Raw genomic sequence first — 13041 nt, 5'->3', positions numbered from 1 at the left:
TGCACAAAAGCCCAGAGAACACACCAAGGACTGAAAGAAATCCTGCGCACGTGATCTGTCCACCATAAGAATTTAGCACGAGTTGAGGTTGTAGAGTACAGTGATAATTTGTCAGGTACGTACAGACCAGGCTAGGAAATTGTGCCAGAAATGCCAACAGTAATTGCAGGCAGTTCAAGGATTTATTTTTTTATCATGGAGAAAGGGAACATTTAATAAAGTATCCAATTTGTCTAAAAATATCATTGTTCATTGGATTCACAAGTGTAAGGGCAAAAAGATTAGGAGAACTTTTGAAATATACTAGGTGAGAGGGGATGAAGGTTGTAACAAAGATGATCAGGATCATGAAGACGCCCCTATGGGCTTGATAATCCCTTTAGGAGGAGGTGTGCATGAACTTGGCAATGACCTCCTGAAGAGCCTGAGGGATTCCGGAGTGGACGGTGACTGACCAGCCTCACTTGAGCACTGGATTGATGGCGGTGGTGGTTCTTGATACTGAGAAACAGGGAAGCTGTGGCTTTGGGGTAGAGATGACACACACACACGTCAGCTCTGTTTATCTCCAAGGCACCTGTGTTGCACTTGGCGTGTGTCACATGTTTGCACAGGTAGAGTTCAACAGGAGGACTTGTTTTGGGAACACTCCTTTGGCTTTCAACCAGGGAGTAAGAGGAAATAAGGCTGAACGAAAAGGGAAACTTGAGAGTGAAGAGAAGAGGCCTGAGACCCAGTCACTAGCTTGCGTTCCTACCTGCTCTGATTATTAAATGAAGCCATGTCGTTTCAGACGGCAATAAACGTCCTGTTGAAAGGCAAGGGAGTGCAATGAAGGAGGTCCCTGGGGCATTGGTTTCAAATAATCTGTCCAGGAAATCTCTTCCTCAGACTGACATTTGAGCAGAGTGTAGAATGACTAGAGGGAGCTGAGTAATGCATGCAGCCCTTGGCTATACAGAGGGCAGAGGGACTGGGCAGAGAAATAATTGAAGAAAGCCATTTTTTGTGTGTGCATGTGGTGTATAGCAAGGTGACCAGTATAGCTGCAGGGAACAAATGGGTGTTAGGAAGTAGCAGGATTTAAGGGTGGCAGCTTGTGTAAAGTGTTGTAGATAGTATAATTATTTTGGCCTTTTCCCTAAAAAAGATAGGGAGCCAGCGGGTTTTGAGTAGAGGAATGACATGACATGACTTATTTTTTTTGAAAGGATGCCTGGTGGTCTTATACCATGCGACTTGGCTAAACTGGAACTATGTTTCCAGAACTTCTTCCTGAATGGTTTTGGGTCCGAGCCGGCCACAGAGACATCGGTACTATATTTAGGAGTTGGAAGTGAAGCGGCAGCCATGTGCTCTGAAGGTCAGGGTGGACCCCTGGTGTGGCTGTGACTCTTGGCACAGGGCGCTCATCTGCTGACTCACACGGTTGGCATGATGTCCCAGTTGTATCTGTGTCACCACGGCCCCTGCCTGATCTCATTCAGCTGCTCCTGCTGCTGGACCAGACTTGTGTGTCAGCCACTGCAGGCCTTCGGCTTCTGCAGGTCACCCACATGACAGAAGTCAAAGGTGGCAAGAGATGGACACAGGGTCCAGTTCCCATTTACTTTCTCCCATTTCACGTCCAGCCTTTCTTCCTAACTGGCGGGCTGCCAGTTTATGGTGATCTCGGGCGATCGTCAGGGCAAAGTCGGCAGCATCCCGTAGACTTCCTCACCAGCTCCCATAATTGCAGTTCTGATTTTAGAATAAATCCCACGTTCCATCCAAGACCTTCCCAGGGGTTCCACCACTGATTGACTCCTACCTGACATAAATGACCTTCACAGTCGGGCTCTTGCTCAGCAGAACAAAGAAGATGAGAGACTGTTGAGAAGGCAAATTGTAGTGTGTCACATGAGGCATGCTGGTGGCTTGAACTGGTGTCCTAACAGTGAATGTGGTGAATGCTGTTTAAATTCTCAATATATTTTTCATACATTTGCCTTTTTTCTTTTCTGAGATAATTATAATCTCCAGGCAAATATATCTTTTTTTTCTTTTTTGGTACTGGGGATTGAACTCGGGGTACTCAACCACTGAGCCACATCCCCAGCCCTATTTTGTATTTTATTTAGAGACAGAGTCTCATTGAGTTGCTTAGCACTGCCATTGAGGCTGTCTTTGAACTTGTGATCCTCCTGCCTCAGCCTCCTGACCCACTGGGATTATGGCTCAAATATGTATCTTTTACACATCTCTTCTCCATCAGCTTCCAGTGCAGATGAGATTTATGATAGTTCAAGGATCTTACTTATTTGACTTCCTGTTTTCCTCTACTTTTTATTGCAGTATAACATTAATTTTTTAAAAAATGGTCCAAAGCTTAAGTGTACAGAGCATTACATGTTCACAATTTGAGCACTCTCCTGAAAGCAAATTGAGAAATAGAAAGATACCAAGGTCTCTGGATCTATTTTTATGTCACAATGAAGTCACCAATCCAAAGGTCACCACTATCCCGACCTCTACTTCCTGGGCTAGTTAGACTGTTTGGACCAGGATGTACAATTTCTTGTGTTGAATTGGATTTACTAATATTTTATTAGGATTTTCTTGCATCAGTGTTCATGAGGGATATTGAGCTATAGTTTTCTTTGAAATATCCTCTGGTTTTAGTATTGGGGTGATACTGGCTTCCTAAAATGATTTGGAAGTGTTCTACCCTTTTCTACTTCATGGAATAATTTAAGAAGCATTGACATTAGTTCTTCTTTTAAAGGCTAGTAGAATTCAGCTGAGAATCCATCTGGTCCTGGACTTTTCTTTGTTGGAAAGTGGTGTGTGTGTGTGTGTGTGTGTGTGTGTTTGGGTGTGTGCTAGGGAAGTAACCCAGGTGTGCTTTACCACTGAGTTACATCCCTAGTCCTTAAAAAAAATTTTTTTTTAAATTTTGAGACAGGGCCTCATTAAATTGCTGAGGCTGGTCTTGAATTTGCAATCCTCCTGAGTCACTGGAATTGTAGGTGTGTGCTACAGCACTTGGCTTGGAAGGTTTTTTATTAGTGCTTCAATCTCATTGCTGGTTATTGATCTATTTAAGGTTTTCTATATCTACTTGGCCCAATTTGGGTAAGTCCATGTGTATAACTTTATCCATTTCTTCTAAATATCCTAATGTATTGATGTATAAGTTTTCAAAGTAGTTCCTAATGATTTACTGGATTTCAGAGGTATCTGTGGTGATCTCTCCCTTTTCATCTCTAATTTTATTAATTTGCGTCTTCTCTCTTGGTTAGTTGGCTAAGGGTTTATTCATCTCATTCATCTTTTCAAAGAACCAACTCTGTTAGCTTGATACTTTGTAGTTTTAGTCTCCATTTCATTAATTTTGGTTCTGATATTTTCTTCCTTTTACTGGTTTTGAAATTTTTTTGGTCTCCTAAGACCCTAAAATACATTATTAGGTTATTTGGCATCTTTCACATTTTTTTAAAATGTAGGAACTCATAGCTATAAACTTTTCTCTTAGAACTGCCATATTATATTTATATTCTTGTTTGATTCTAAGAATTTTAAAAATTTCTCCCAATTTCTTCTATAACCATTTATCATTCAAAAGTGTGTCTCCACATGTTTAGATAGTTGCTGTATATTTTCTTGCTACTGATTTCTAAGTTCATTCCATTAGGATCTGATAAGATGCAAGCAACTATGTAATCTTTTTTCTAATTGTTAACACTTGTTTTGCAGCTTAAAATATTGTCTATTATGGAGAATGTTTCATGAACACCTGAAAAGAAGGCGTATTCAGTGTTGTTGGATGAATTAGTCTGTAGATGTCTGATAAGTCCATTCAATTTATAGTATTTTTTAGGTCTAAACTGTCTTTGCTGCTCTTATGTCTGGATGACCTCTAAATTGCTGAGAAAGGTGAATTGAAATCACAAAGTACTATCATATCAGTATCTGAGACTTTGATATAAAGTAGCATTTGTTTTATATAATTAAGTTTACCAACATTTGGGCATAAATATTTACTATCACTTCATCTTCTTGTTGGACTTTCCCTATACCAGTATGTAATTTTGTCTATTCTGATTAATTTTGACCTGGTTGCTGCTCTTCTTTGCTTCCAGATTCTATTTACATCAGATATCCTTTTGCATCCTTTTGCTTTCAGCCTGAGCATGTCCTTGCCTATGAGGTGTCTCTTGAAGGGAGCATGAAGTTGGGACTTGTTTTTTAATCCTGTCTTCCTGTCTATTGTCCTCTAATTGGAGAGTTGAGGCCATTATGTTCATTGTTATAGAGATATGTTTATTACTTTCTGACATTTTGATTTCTAATATTTAAATTTCAACTCTCATTTGTTTACTGCTCATCTAAGAGATTTCTTCTTTCCTGAGCTCTTTCCCCCGCCATCTTCTGTGTGTAGGATTTCTTTAAGAATCATCTGCAATTCTGTCTTGGTAGTCATGAGTTACTTTAGTTTACACTTATCTTGGAAGGTTTCTATTTCTCCTTTGGTTCTGAAGAAAAGTTTTGCTAGATATAGCAATCTTGGTTGGCAGTTATTTTAAGGTCTTAATATATATTGTTCCAAGTCTTCCTGGAATTTAGGATTTCTGTTGAGAATTCAGATGTTTCTCTGATTGGTTTATCTCTAAATATAACCTGATATTTCTCTCTTGAGACTTTTAAAAATTGTATCTGTATTTTGCATATTTGTCATTTTAATTACAGTGTGTTGTGGAGAGATTCTTTTCTGGTCTTATCTGTTTGGGGTTTTAAGTGTGCTCAGTGTCTGGATGTCCATCTCATTCTCAAAATTCAGAAATTTTGATTTTATTATTTCACTGAATAGACTATCAATGCAATTAGCCCATATCTCTACTTCTTCCTCTGTATTATGCAACTGCCTTGCATTCAAGCTCTGAAATTCTGTCTTCCATTTGATCTAATCTGTTGGAGAGTCTCTCAATTGAGCTTTTTAAAACTTATTGTGCCTTACATTTGCAAAATTTGATTCTTTTTCAGAATTTCTTTATTAAAATGTATTTTCATAACCTGTATTTCCCCCTTCATTCATTCTTTAGATCTTCTTTTAATTTATTGATCATTTTAACAATCAATTTTTGAATTTTTTCTGACATTTCATTTGCTTCAATGTCTGTTGAGTTTATCATATTTTGGGGGTGATGTGTCTTGTTTCCTTGTGTTTTCTGAGATCCTATATTTGTACATCTGTTGTGATGGATTCCTTTTTTAGGTGACAGTCTTTAGTGATCATCTCTTTAAAATAATCACTGGGCTGGAGGCATATTTTAGTATCAACACATCCAATCAGCATTAAAAAAGTGCTAAGTTCAACTACCTGCACCACTTTTGAGAGGAGAAAATAACTGACAGTAACAATGATAATTTAAGAGCAAACCAAATATCAAAATATGCCATAAAAGTGGGTGTAAAATAGAATAAGATAAAAAAATCAAACATTAATGATACTATATTTCATACTAAATTATATTAGAGGAAGAAGGAAAAGAAAGGGAAAAGAGGGTGAGAAAGGGAAGGGAGGCAGAAAAAAGAAGGTAGGGGAATACACATGAGAAAGAAGGAAGAAATAGCAAGAAAACCCCAATTAACTCAAAGAATATATCAAATTAGTTGGAATCATGAAAAACCAATGAGGGAAGACACAACAAAACACAAACAACAGCTAATGCAATAAGAGTTAAAAATATTTTCTCAGGGTTGGGGATATAGCTCAGTTGGTAGAGTGCTTGCCTTGCAAGCATGAAGCCCTGGGTTCAATCCCCAGCACCACCAAAAAAAAAAAAAAAAAAAAAAAAATTTCTCATTGCTGAGATTTCAAATAGAGACACTTGGAGATCCAGGATGGTGGACTAGTGTTCCTTGTCGCTCCATAACTTGGGTTTCAAGCAGAGGATATCTGTTTCTCTGTGAGGCAGTTTCTGCTGCTTATTGATCCCCTGCTGTTTACCCCATTTGTCCACTGTGATCACCTGCATATCAACTAGTTTGTGGGTGCAGATTGCTCACTGTCTGGTACCTATCATCCACCATTTGCCTGCTTCTTGTTTGTCCATCGCCTACCTTTCACCTACCCATCACCACCACCTGAGGTTCACCTGTGGATCATCTGCTGGTAGCCAGCAGATGGACTGCAGACCATCAATGGATCACCAGCTGCCTGCTGTTATCTGAAAGTCCACTGTCACGGTACCTGCAGGTTTGGTTACACATGGCTGCTGCCATTTTGAGACAACAGCCAGAAACTGTAGGACCCCCAGCTGGACTGTCTCCAGGACCCCTCAGCCTGACTAACCACTCCCTGCCTCCAGGACCCCCGGACTGACTGACTGTGCCCTGCCTCTAGGACCCCTCAACCAGACTGACCACACTGCCTTCAGGACCCCTGTCCGACCAACTGCACCCTGCCTCCAGGACCCCTGGCTGAGCATGCCCACACCCTGAGCTGCAGCTCCCCATTTGCCAACACATTTGGAAGCCAGAGTGGCCATCTTGGATTATCCTGGAAGCAGTAGCTCTCATCTTTAGGCGGGGCAAGTCCCATCCTGAGACACCTGCTGGAGACTGGCAGCTCTTTATCATGTACCTCTCATACATCAGGCCACTGAAGACTGGGAGGTTTGAATACTATATGACTGTTATTGTGCAGATTTTTTTCTTTTTTCTTTTTTCTTCTCCTTTTTAAAAAATTTTAAGCTTTTATTTCTTTACTTTTCTTGCTCTGCTTTCCTTTTGTTAACCCGTTTCCTCAGAGTCTCTTTCTCCCATTTCTCATGCTAACAACCATCTTCTTTTGATTACATTTTCACTTTTTCTATGATATAGAACTTCTATATACCCTTTTCTTATCCCATTAACAGTTACATCCTACACCCCTCCCCATTCTCTTTGTCCTCCATTAGAAACTGCGACCTTATTGCAGATCTATGTTATGCCGTAGATAATAATTGAATTCATTCTGTTTATTATGACAATATTGTTAATGTCTTCATAGGGGCTATTTGGTTCAGGGCTGCATATTGTCTGTACTGGGCACGCTAAGATTGATCTCCCCCTTAAAGAAAAGGTTTTGGAAATCTATAGGGTCACTATAAGCCTATAGGGGGGAAACTGCAATACCCCAGTACTGCTAGAGGGGAATATACGTGAACAACATGAAAAAACAAGGGAAGAAAATGATCCAAACAAACCTAGATTCTATATTAATAGAATCCAGTGACAGCATGGTAGAAGAAATGTCAGAAAAGGAGTTCAGAATATACATAATTAAAATGATTTGTGAAGCAAAGGATGAGATAAGAGAGCAAATGCAGGCAATGAATAATCACTCCAATAAGCAGTTGAAAGAGCAACTGCAGGAAGCAAAAGATCATTTCAACAAAGAGATAGAGATTCTCAAAACAAACAGAAATCCTTGAAATGAAGGAAGCAATAAACCAAATAAAAAACTCAATGGAAAGCATCACCAACAGATTAGATCATTTGGAAGACAGAACCTCAGACAATGAAGACAAAATATTTGATCAAATGGAGACACTATTTTCCCATACTCTTATATAAACAGGTGTGGACTCACTTTTGTAGTGCTTTGAATAAGGTGGCACACAGAGGTGTGGTGTAGCCTGGCAGAGGTATGGGGTGGCAGCTGGTAGTTAGCAGCTTGTAGTGCGGTGGCAAGAGGCTGGGATGCGGGGCTGTGGCTAAGGGCCAAGCATGGGACCGTGGCTAAGGTGTGGAGGGTTGGTGGTAGGGTGTGATGGCGGCCAGGAGTGGAGGTGTGTACTGCTCCCTAGGCACTACCCTGCCTGAAGGAGGCTCTTGATGGAGGACACAGTGAGGGTGCCGGCATTCCCTGCTCCTGAGGAACTGTGCTCCTTGGAAGTGTCGTACACTCTGCTCATCCTATCCCCCTCCCGCTTTAGACTCTGGTGTGTGCATCAGAAGGGGCTCAGCAGCCTAAGCTCACAGTCTCATTACACAGGTAACTGGGCCAGCCTGTTGAAAAGGCATTCCATAATTATTAGCTGGTATCGCTAGGTGGGATGAAGCTGTAGAGATTTACTTGCTTCCTCATCTGTAATGTTAAACGTGATCTCTGCACAATGGCTGCCTGCCACCTTTCTCCACCAGCAAATTGAGAAAAACAGCACTTCATGTTTGCCACGTGGCTTTGGATCTCCTGTTCCAGCCTAACTCGGTCTGACTTTCTCTTCCTCTGCTGTTTTCAAAGTAAGCTTGTCCATTCTGCCTCTTCCTCTTATTCCCTAGACTTACCTGATGGAGCAGATGCTGGTTCTGGGTTAACAAATTATTTCCTGTTTTCTGTTCCAGTTGCCAGAATTTGAGTTCCTACAAGTCTCTGACCTTCACTATTGGGAATTAGTACATTCCTTCCATCACTTACCTAATAACTGCTTTCTCAGTCCTTTGATTCCAAATTCAACTTCCCATCACTTATCCCATAAACAGAGTTTTTATTGTCATTCAAAATATTTTCCAACTTTTTCATTTTTTTCTTTGATTCATGTGGCATGCTTTGATTCATTTAGCAACGTGTTGGTTAATTTCAAAATATTTTTGAATTCCAAAATTTCCTGAATTAGTGATTTGTAATTTAATTTTACTGTGATCAGAGAATATACTTTTAATGTCTTCATTAAAAATTTTGACTTATTTTATAGACTAGCACATTATTTAAAGGATGTCACATGTTGAATATATATTCTACGGTTGGTAGAATGTTCAATAATTGTGATTAATGTTTAAGTCTTCTAAATTCTTGCCAATATCCTCAAATTATTGAGAATAGGGTGTTGAAGTGGGTGTTGAAATCTCCATCTTATTAACTATTTTGCCCTCCAATTTTTTGTTTCATGTATACAGTGTCTTGTTTTAGGGGCATATTTGTTCACACTTTTTAATTTTACTGGGGGAGTTACCCTCTTATCAGTAAAGAATGTACCGCTTTATCCTTAGTAGCTTTTTAAAGGCTATTTCATCTTGTATTAGTATAACCACCCCTGCTGTCTTGTCACTATTTGAATGGTTTATTTTTTCCTTTCTTTCATTTTCCATCCATTAATTTCAGCCTCTTTTTGGTTATTAACAAGGCTCAATTTATTATGTCTGCATTTTGCTATTTGTTGTACATGTCTCATATCTTTATTTCCTGTTCTTCCCTTATTGTCTTCTTTTGTGTCTAACTAGCATTTTACAGTGCATCTTCTGTGGGGGGGTGTGTGGTGCTGGGGAGCAAACCCAGGGCCTCATACATGCCAGGCAAGGGCTCTACCTCTGAGCTACACCCCCAGTCCTTTAGTTCTCTTTAACTTTGGGGTAAAGTTACATTCTTCATGGTTACTCTAGGAATTTCAATATGTACATTATCTAAAAAAAAAAAAAAAAAAAAGAAAACAATTTTTGGCTCCTGTTTAGCTCCCTTGCTTCCTCTCTTTTCTGCCATCACTAATAACAAATGTGACACAATTCCATCTTGATATATTAAGGGTCCAATAATTTCATAATTACTTCATGTTATTGCTTTTACCAGTCACGAATATGGCTATATTTATATTTTCTATTTACCTAAGTAATGATCTTAATAAATCTTCTTTTCCTCATGTGGATTCAAGTGGCTATCTGTTAGTACCTTCTTTCAGCCTCTAGAATTTTTTTGATAACTTAATTTTCCTTGTTAGGTGGGTTTGAGAACAACGAATTAGTTCAGTCTTAATCTGAAACTGTCCTTAGCTCTTCTGTATTTTGGGAGTTTGCTGGATGTACATTTCCTGGTTGGCAGGTTTTTCCTTTTTCAGTGCTTTTAAGTTCATTCCACTGCTTTTTGATCAGTTTCTGATCAGAAACTGACATTCTTATTAAGGATGTTATGAGAGAGTTTTTCTCTTGCTGCTTTCACGATATTCTTCATACCAGGCTTCTGACAGTTGGGCCTTGTTGAGATGCTTGTGTGTGTAGGTGTGTGTGCAGGTGCATGTGCTTAATCAGCTTTGGGAAGGTCTGGCCGCTATTATTTTGGTGCCGAGGATTGGATGCAAGTCTTCCCTAAGCAGGTGCTTTACCACTGAGCTACACCCCCAGGTGGTATTATTTTCTCAAACTTTTTTTTAACCTTTTCCCTCTACCTTGCCCTTCTACTATGTACATGTTGTTATGGCTGATGTCTTACAAATCTTTGAAGTTCTGGTCATTCTTTATTCTTCCTATTTTTCAGACTGCATAATTTCTACTCATCTATTTTCATGTTTACAAATTCTTTTCCCAGCTCAAACCTGCGGGTGAGAACTTTAGTGAGTTTTTCCTTTTCAGATCCTACACTTCTCAACTCCAGAATTTCTATTTGGTTCATTTCTGAATAATTTCTATTTGGTTTCATTTTGAATTTCTATTTTGGTTCACTAATTTGTCTCTCCATCTACATTCTCTATTTAGTGAGATATCGTGGCTCTACTTTTAGTTCTTTACACATGGCTTCTTTAGTTCTTTGAAGATATTTGTAACAGCTGCTTTCAGGTCTTTAACTTGATTCAATACCTGTATACTCTCAGAGGAAGTTTTTTACTGCTTTTTTTTTTTTTTTTTTTACTGTGAATGAATTGTATGATGCTCCTTGACTTATAATGGGGTTGCTTCCTGATAAGCCCATGGAATATACCACAAGTTGAAAAGGAATTTAATATACCTAACCTATCAGACACCATAGTTTAGCAACACTCAATACAGAGCACTGGTTGTTTACCACTGTGAACAGTGTGGTCAATGATTTGCTAAGGCTCACTTCTGCCCAACATCACGTCAAAGTACAGTCATATCTGGCTAGCCTAGGAAATGGATCAAAACTCAAAATTTGAAACATAATTTCTATTCAATACAGATCACTTGAACACTATTGTAAACTGGAAAAATTGTTTGGGGTTGTTGGTACCTCACAACTCTGGAATCTGTCCACACCCACCCACACCCACCATATACACCCAGGAACTGTTTTCGTTTTTGTTCTTTAGTGGCTTTGCTGAACCAATTCTATAGTATTTCTTGCAGTGTGTGACCACAGACATTTCTGCTATTATGTTGTTTTTTTATATTGCAGGGATTCTGACCTGATTTCCTGTAAGTCACCTCTACATCAGCATAGCTTCAGATATGACGTGTCTCAGGAAAAGTTCATGTGTTTGAAACAAGGTATTCTCTGCGGGAATGTTTGCAGGTGTAGTGATTAGATTATGAGAACTGTAACCTCATCAGATTAATCCACTTGATGGGTTAATAATGTGAATGATTGCTGCATGGTAACTACAGACAGGTGGGGAAGTAGGTCACTGGGGGAACGATTTTGGGGATTATATTTTATCCCTGGCTATTTGTTGTTGTTGTTGTTGTTTTTTTCTCTCTCTCCTCCCTGGCTTTTATGAGCTGAGTATCTTTCTTCCACTACATCCTTCTGCTATGATGTCCTGCCTCACCTCTGTCCCACAATAATGGAGTTGGTCAAATGTGGAATGAACTTCTGAAACTGTGAGCCCAAATAAACTTCCTCTTCTAAATTGTTCTTTTCAGATACTTTGGTCATAGCAATAGAAAGCTAACACATTGCCCAATAATTAGTTTTCTTTAAGCGTCTTGAGCCAGCAAGTCTCCCCCGCCCTTGGCTGCGGGCATCTAAGATTGGGGCATACCTTCCAAGTTCATAATTTTCAAGTGTGCCAGAGCAGAGAAACATGGTAATTATAAGAACCAAGCAATTCAATGATCTATTTCTGTGTAACAAAATGTACCAAAACTTAGTTTCTTAAGGCGATATTTATTTCATCCATGCATCTGTAATTTGGGCAGGCAGGGGAATACTGTCTCTGTCCCACTTGGTACCAGTTGGGTTGGTTTGAAGGTTTAGGGTTAGAATTATCTGAAGGTGTGCACACTCACATAATTGGTGCTTCATGGTGGCTGTTCTCTGGGACATTAACTAGGGCTCTAGTCAGAACTTTTATCAGGGCCTTTCTGAGGGCTCTAGCATCCCAAGCATGTCAGTCAGAAGCTCTATTGCCTCTTGAGAATTAGTCTTGGAAACCATGTAGTGTCACTTCGGTCACAAACCCAGGCCTGCATGCCCAAATTCAAAGGAAAGACCAAGGACCTCCCTCTTGATGGGGGAGTACACTGTCACATAGTAGGTGAGCATGTAGAATGGGATGCACTGGTGTAGCCATCTTTGGAAAGTACCTTCTGCTACATCAAGTGAATCAATGAAGGACAGTGTAGTGGTGTGACACTGTATACCAGCTAATGGATTACAACTGAAATACAAAGATCATCTTTTAAGTATTCTTGCTTAAATATATAATCTGAACCTGAGTTTCTAATCCTAAATTTCAGTTCATGAGAAATAATGGGGATAAAGGAGCACATTAAAAACACTTTGAAAAACAATGAGAAAAATTTAGAATATAATATTCTATAAGACAACTATTCTGAACTTTAAAAAAAATGTGATATCTTTGGGGAAAAGGACTGTTACTGAAGTGTTCACACAAATGAAAAAAATGTAGACTGAATGTTAGAGATTATAGAATTATTAATCTCCATAGGTGTGAAGTTATATAGTGATTAGGAGGCAGCTTTTACTCTTGAGAAAGGTTGACATGTCATGATAGCCATAATTTATACTCAAATATTACAACAAAACATGTAATTATTATATTGAAACAAACCAAACACGATTATGTATTAACAACTGCTGAACCTGGAGAAGACACACCAGGGTTCATTGTACTATCTCAATTTTTCCAAATGAACAGTAGTCTTTGGGTGGTTTCTAATTTAACAAATAAGGGGCAGAAATTACAGATCCTAGCCTGTCTGCTTTTTTTTTTTTTTTTTTCCCCACGGTGCTGGGGTTCGAACCCAGGGCCTTGTGCTTGCAAGGCAAGCACTCTACCGACTGAGCTATCTCCCCAACCCACCTATCTGCTTTTTAGTTTATGAAAA

Source organism: Sciurus carolinensis, chromosome 16, assembly GCF_902686445.1.
Source record: "Sciurus carolinensis chromosome 16, mSciCar1.2, whole genome shotgun sequence".
In the NCBI taxonomy this organism is placed as follows: Eukaryota; Metazoa; Chordata; class Mammalia; order Rodentia; family Sciuridae; genus Sciurus; species Sciurus carolinensis.
This window is presented reverse-complemented; position numbering follows the sequence as displayed.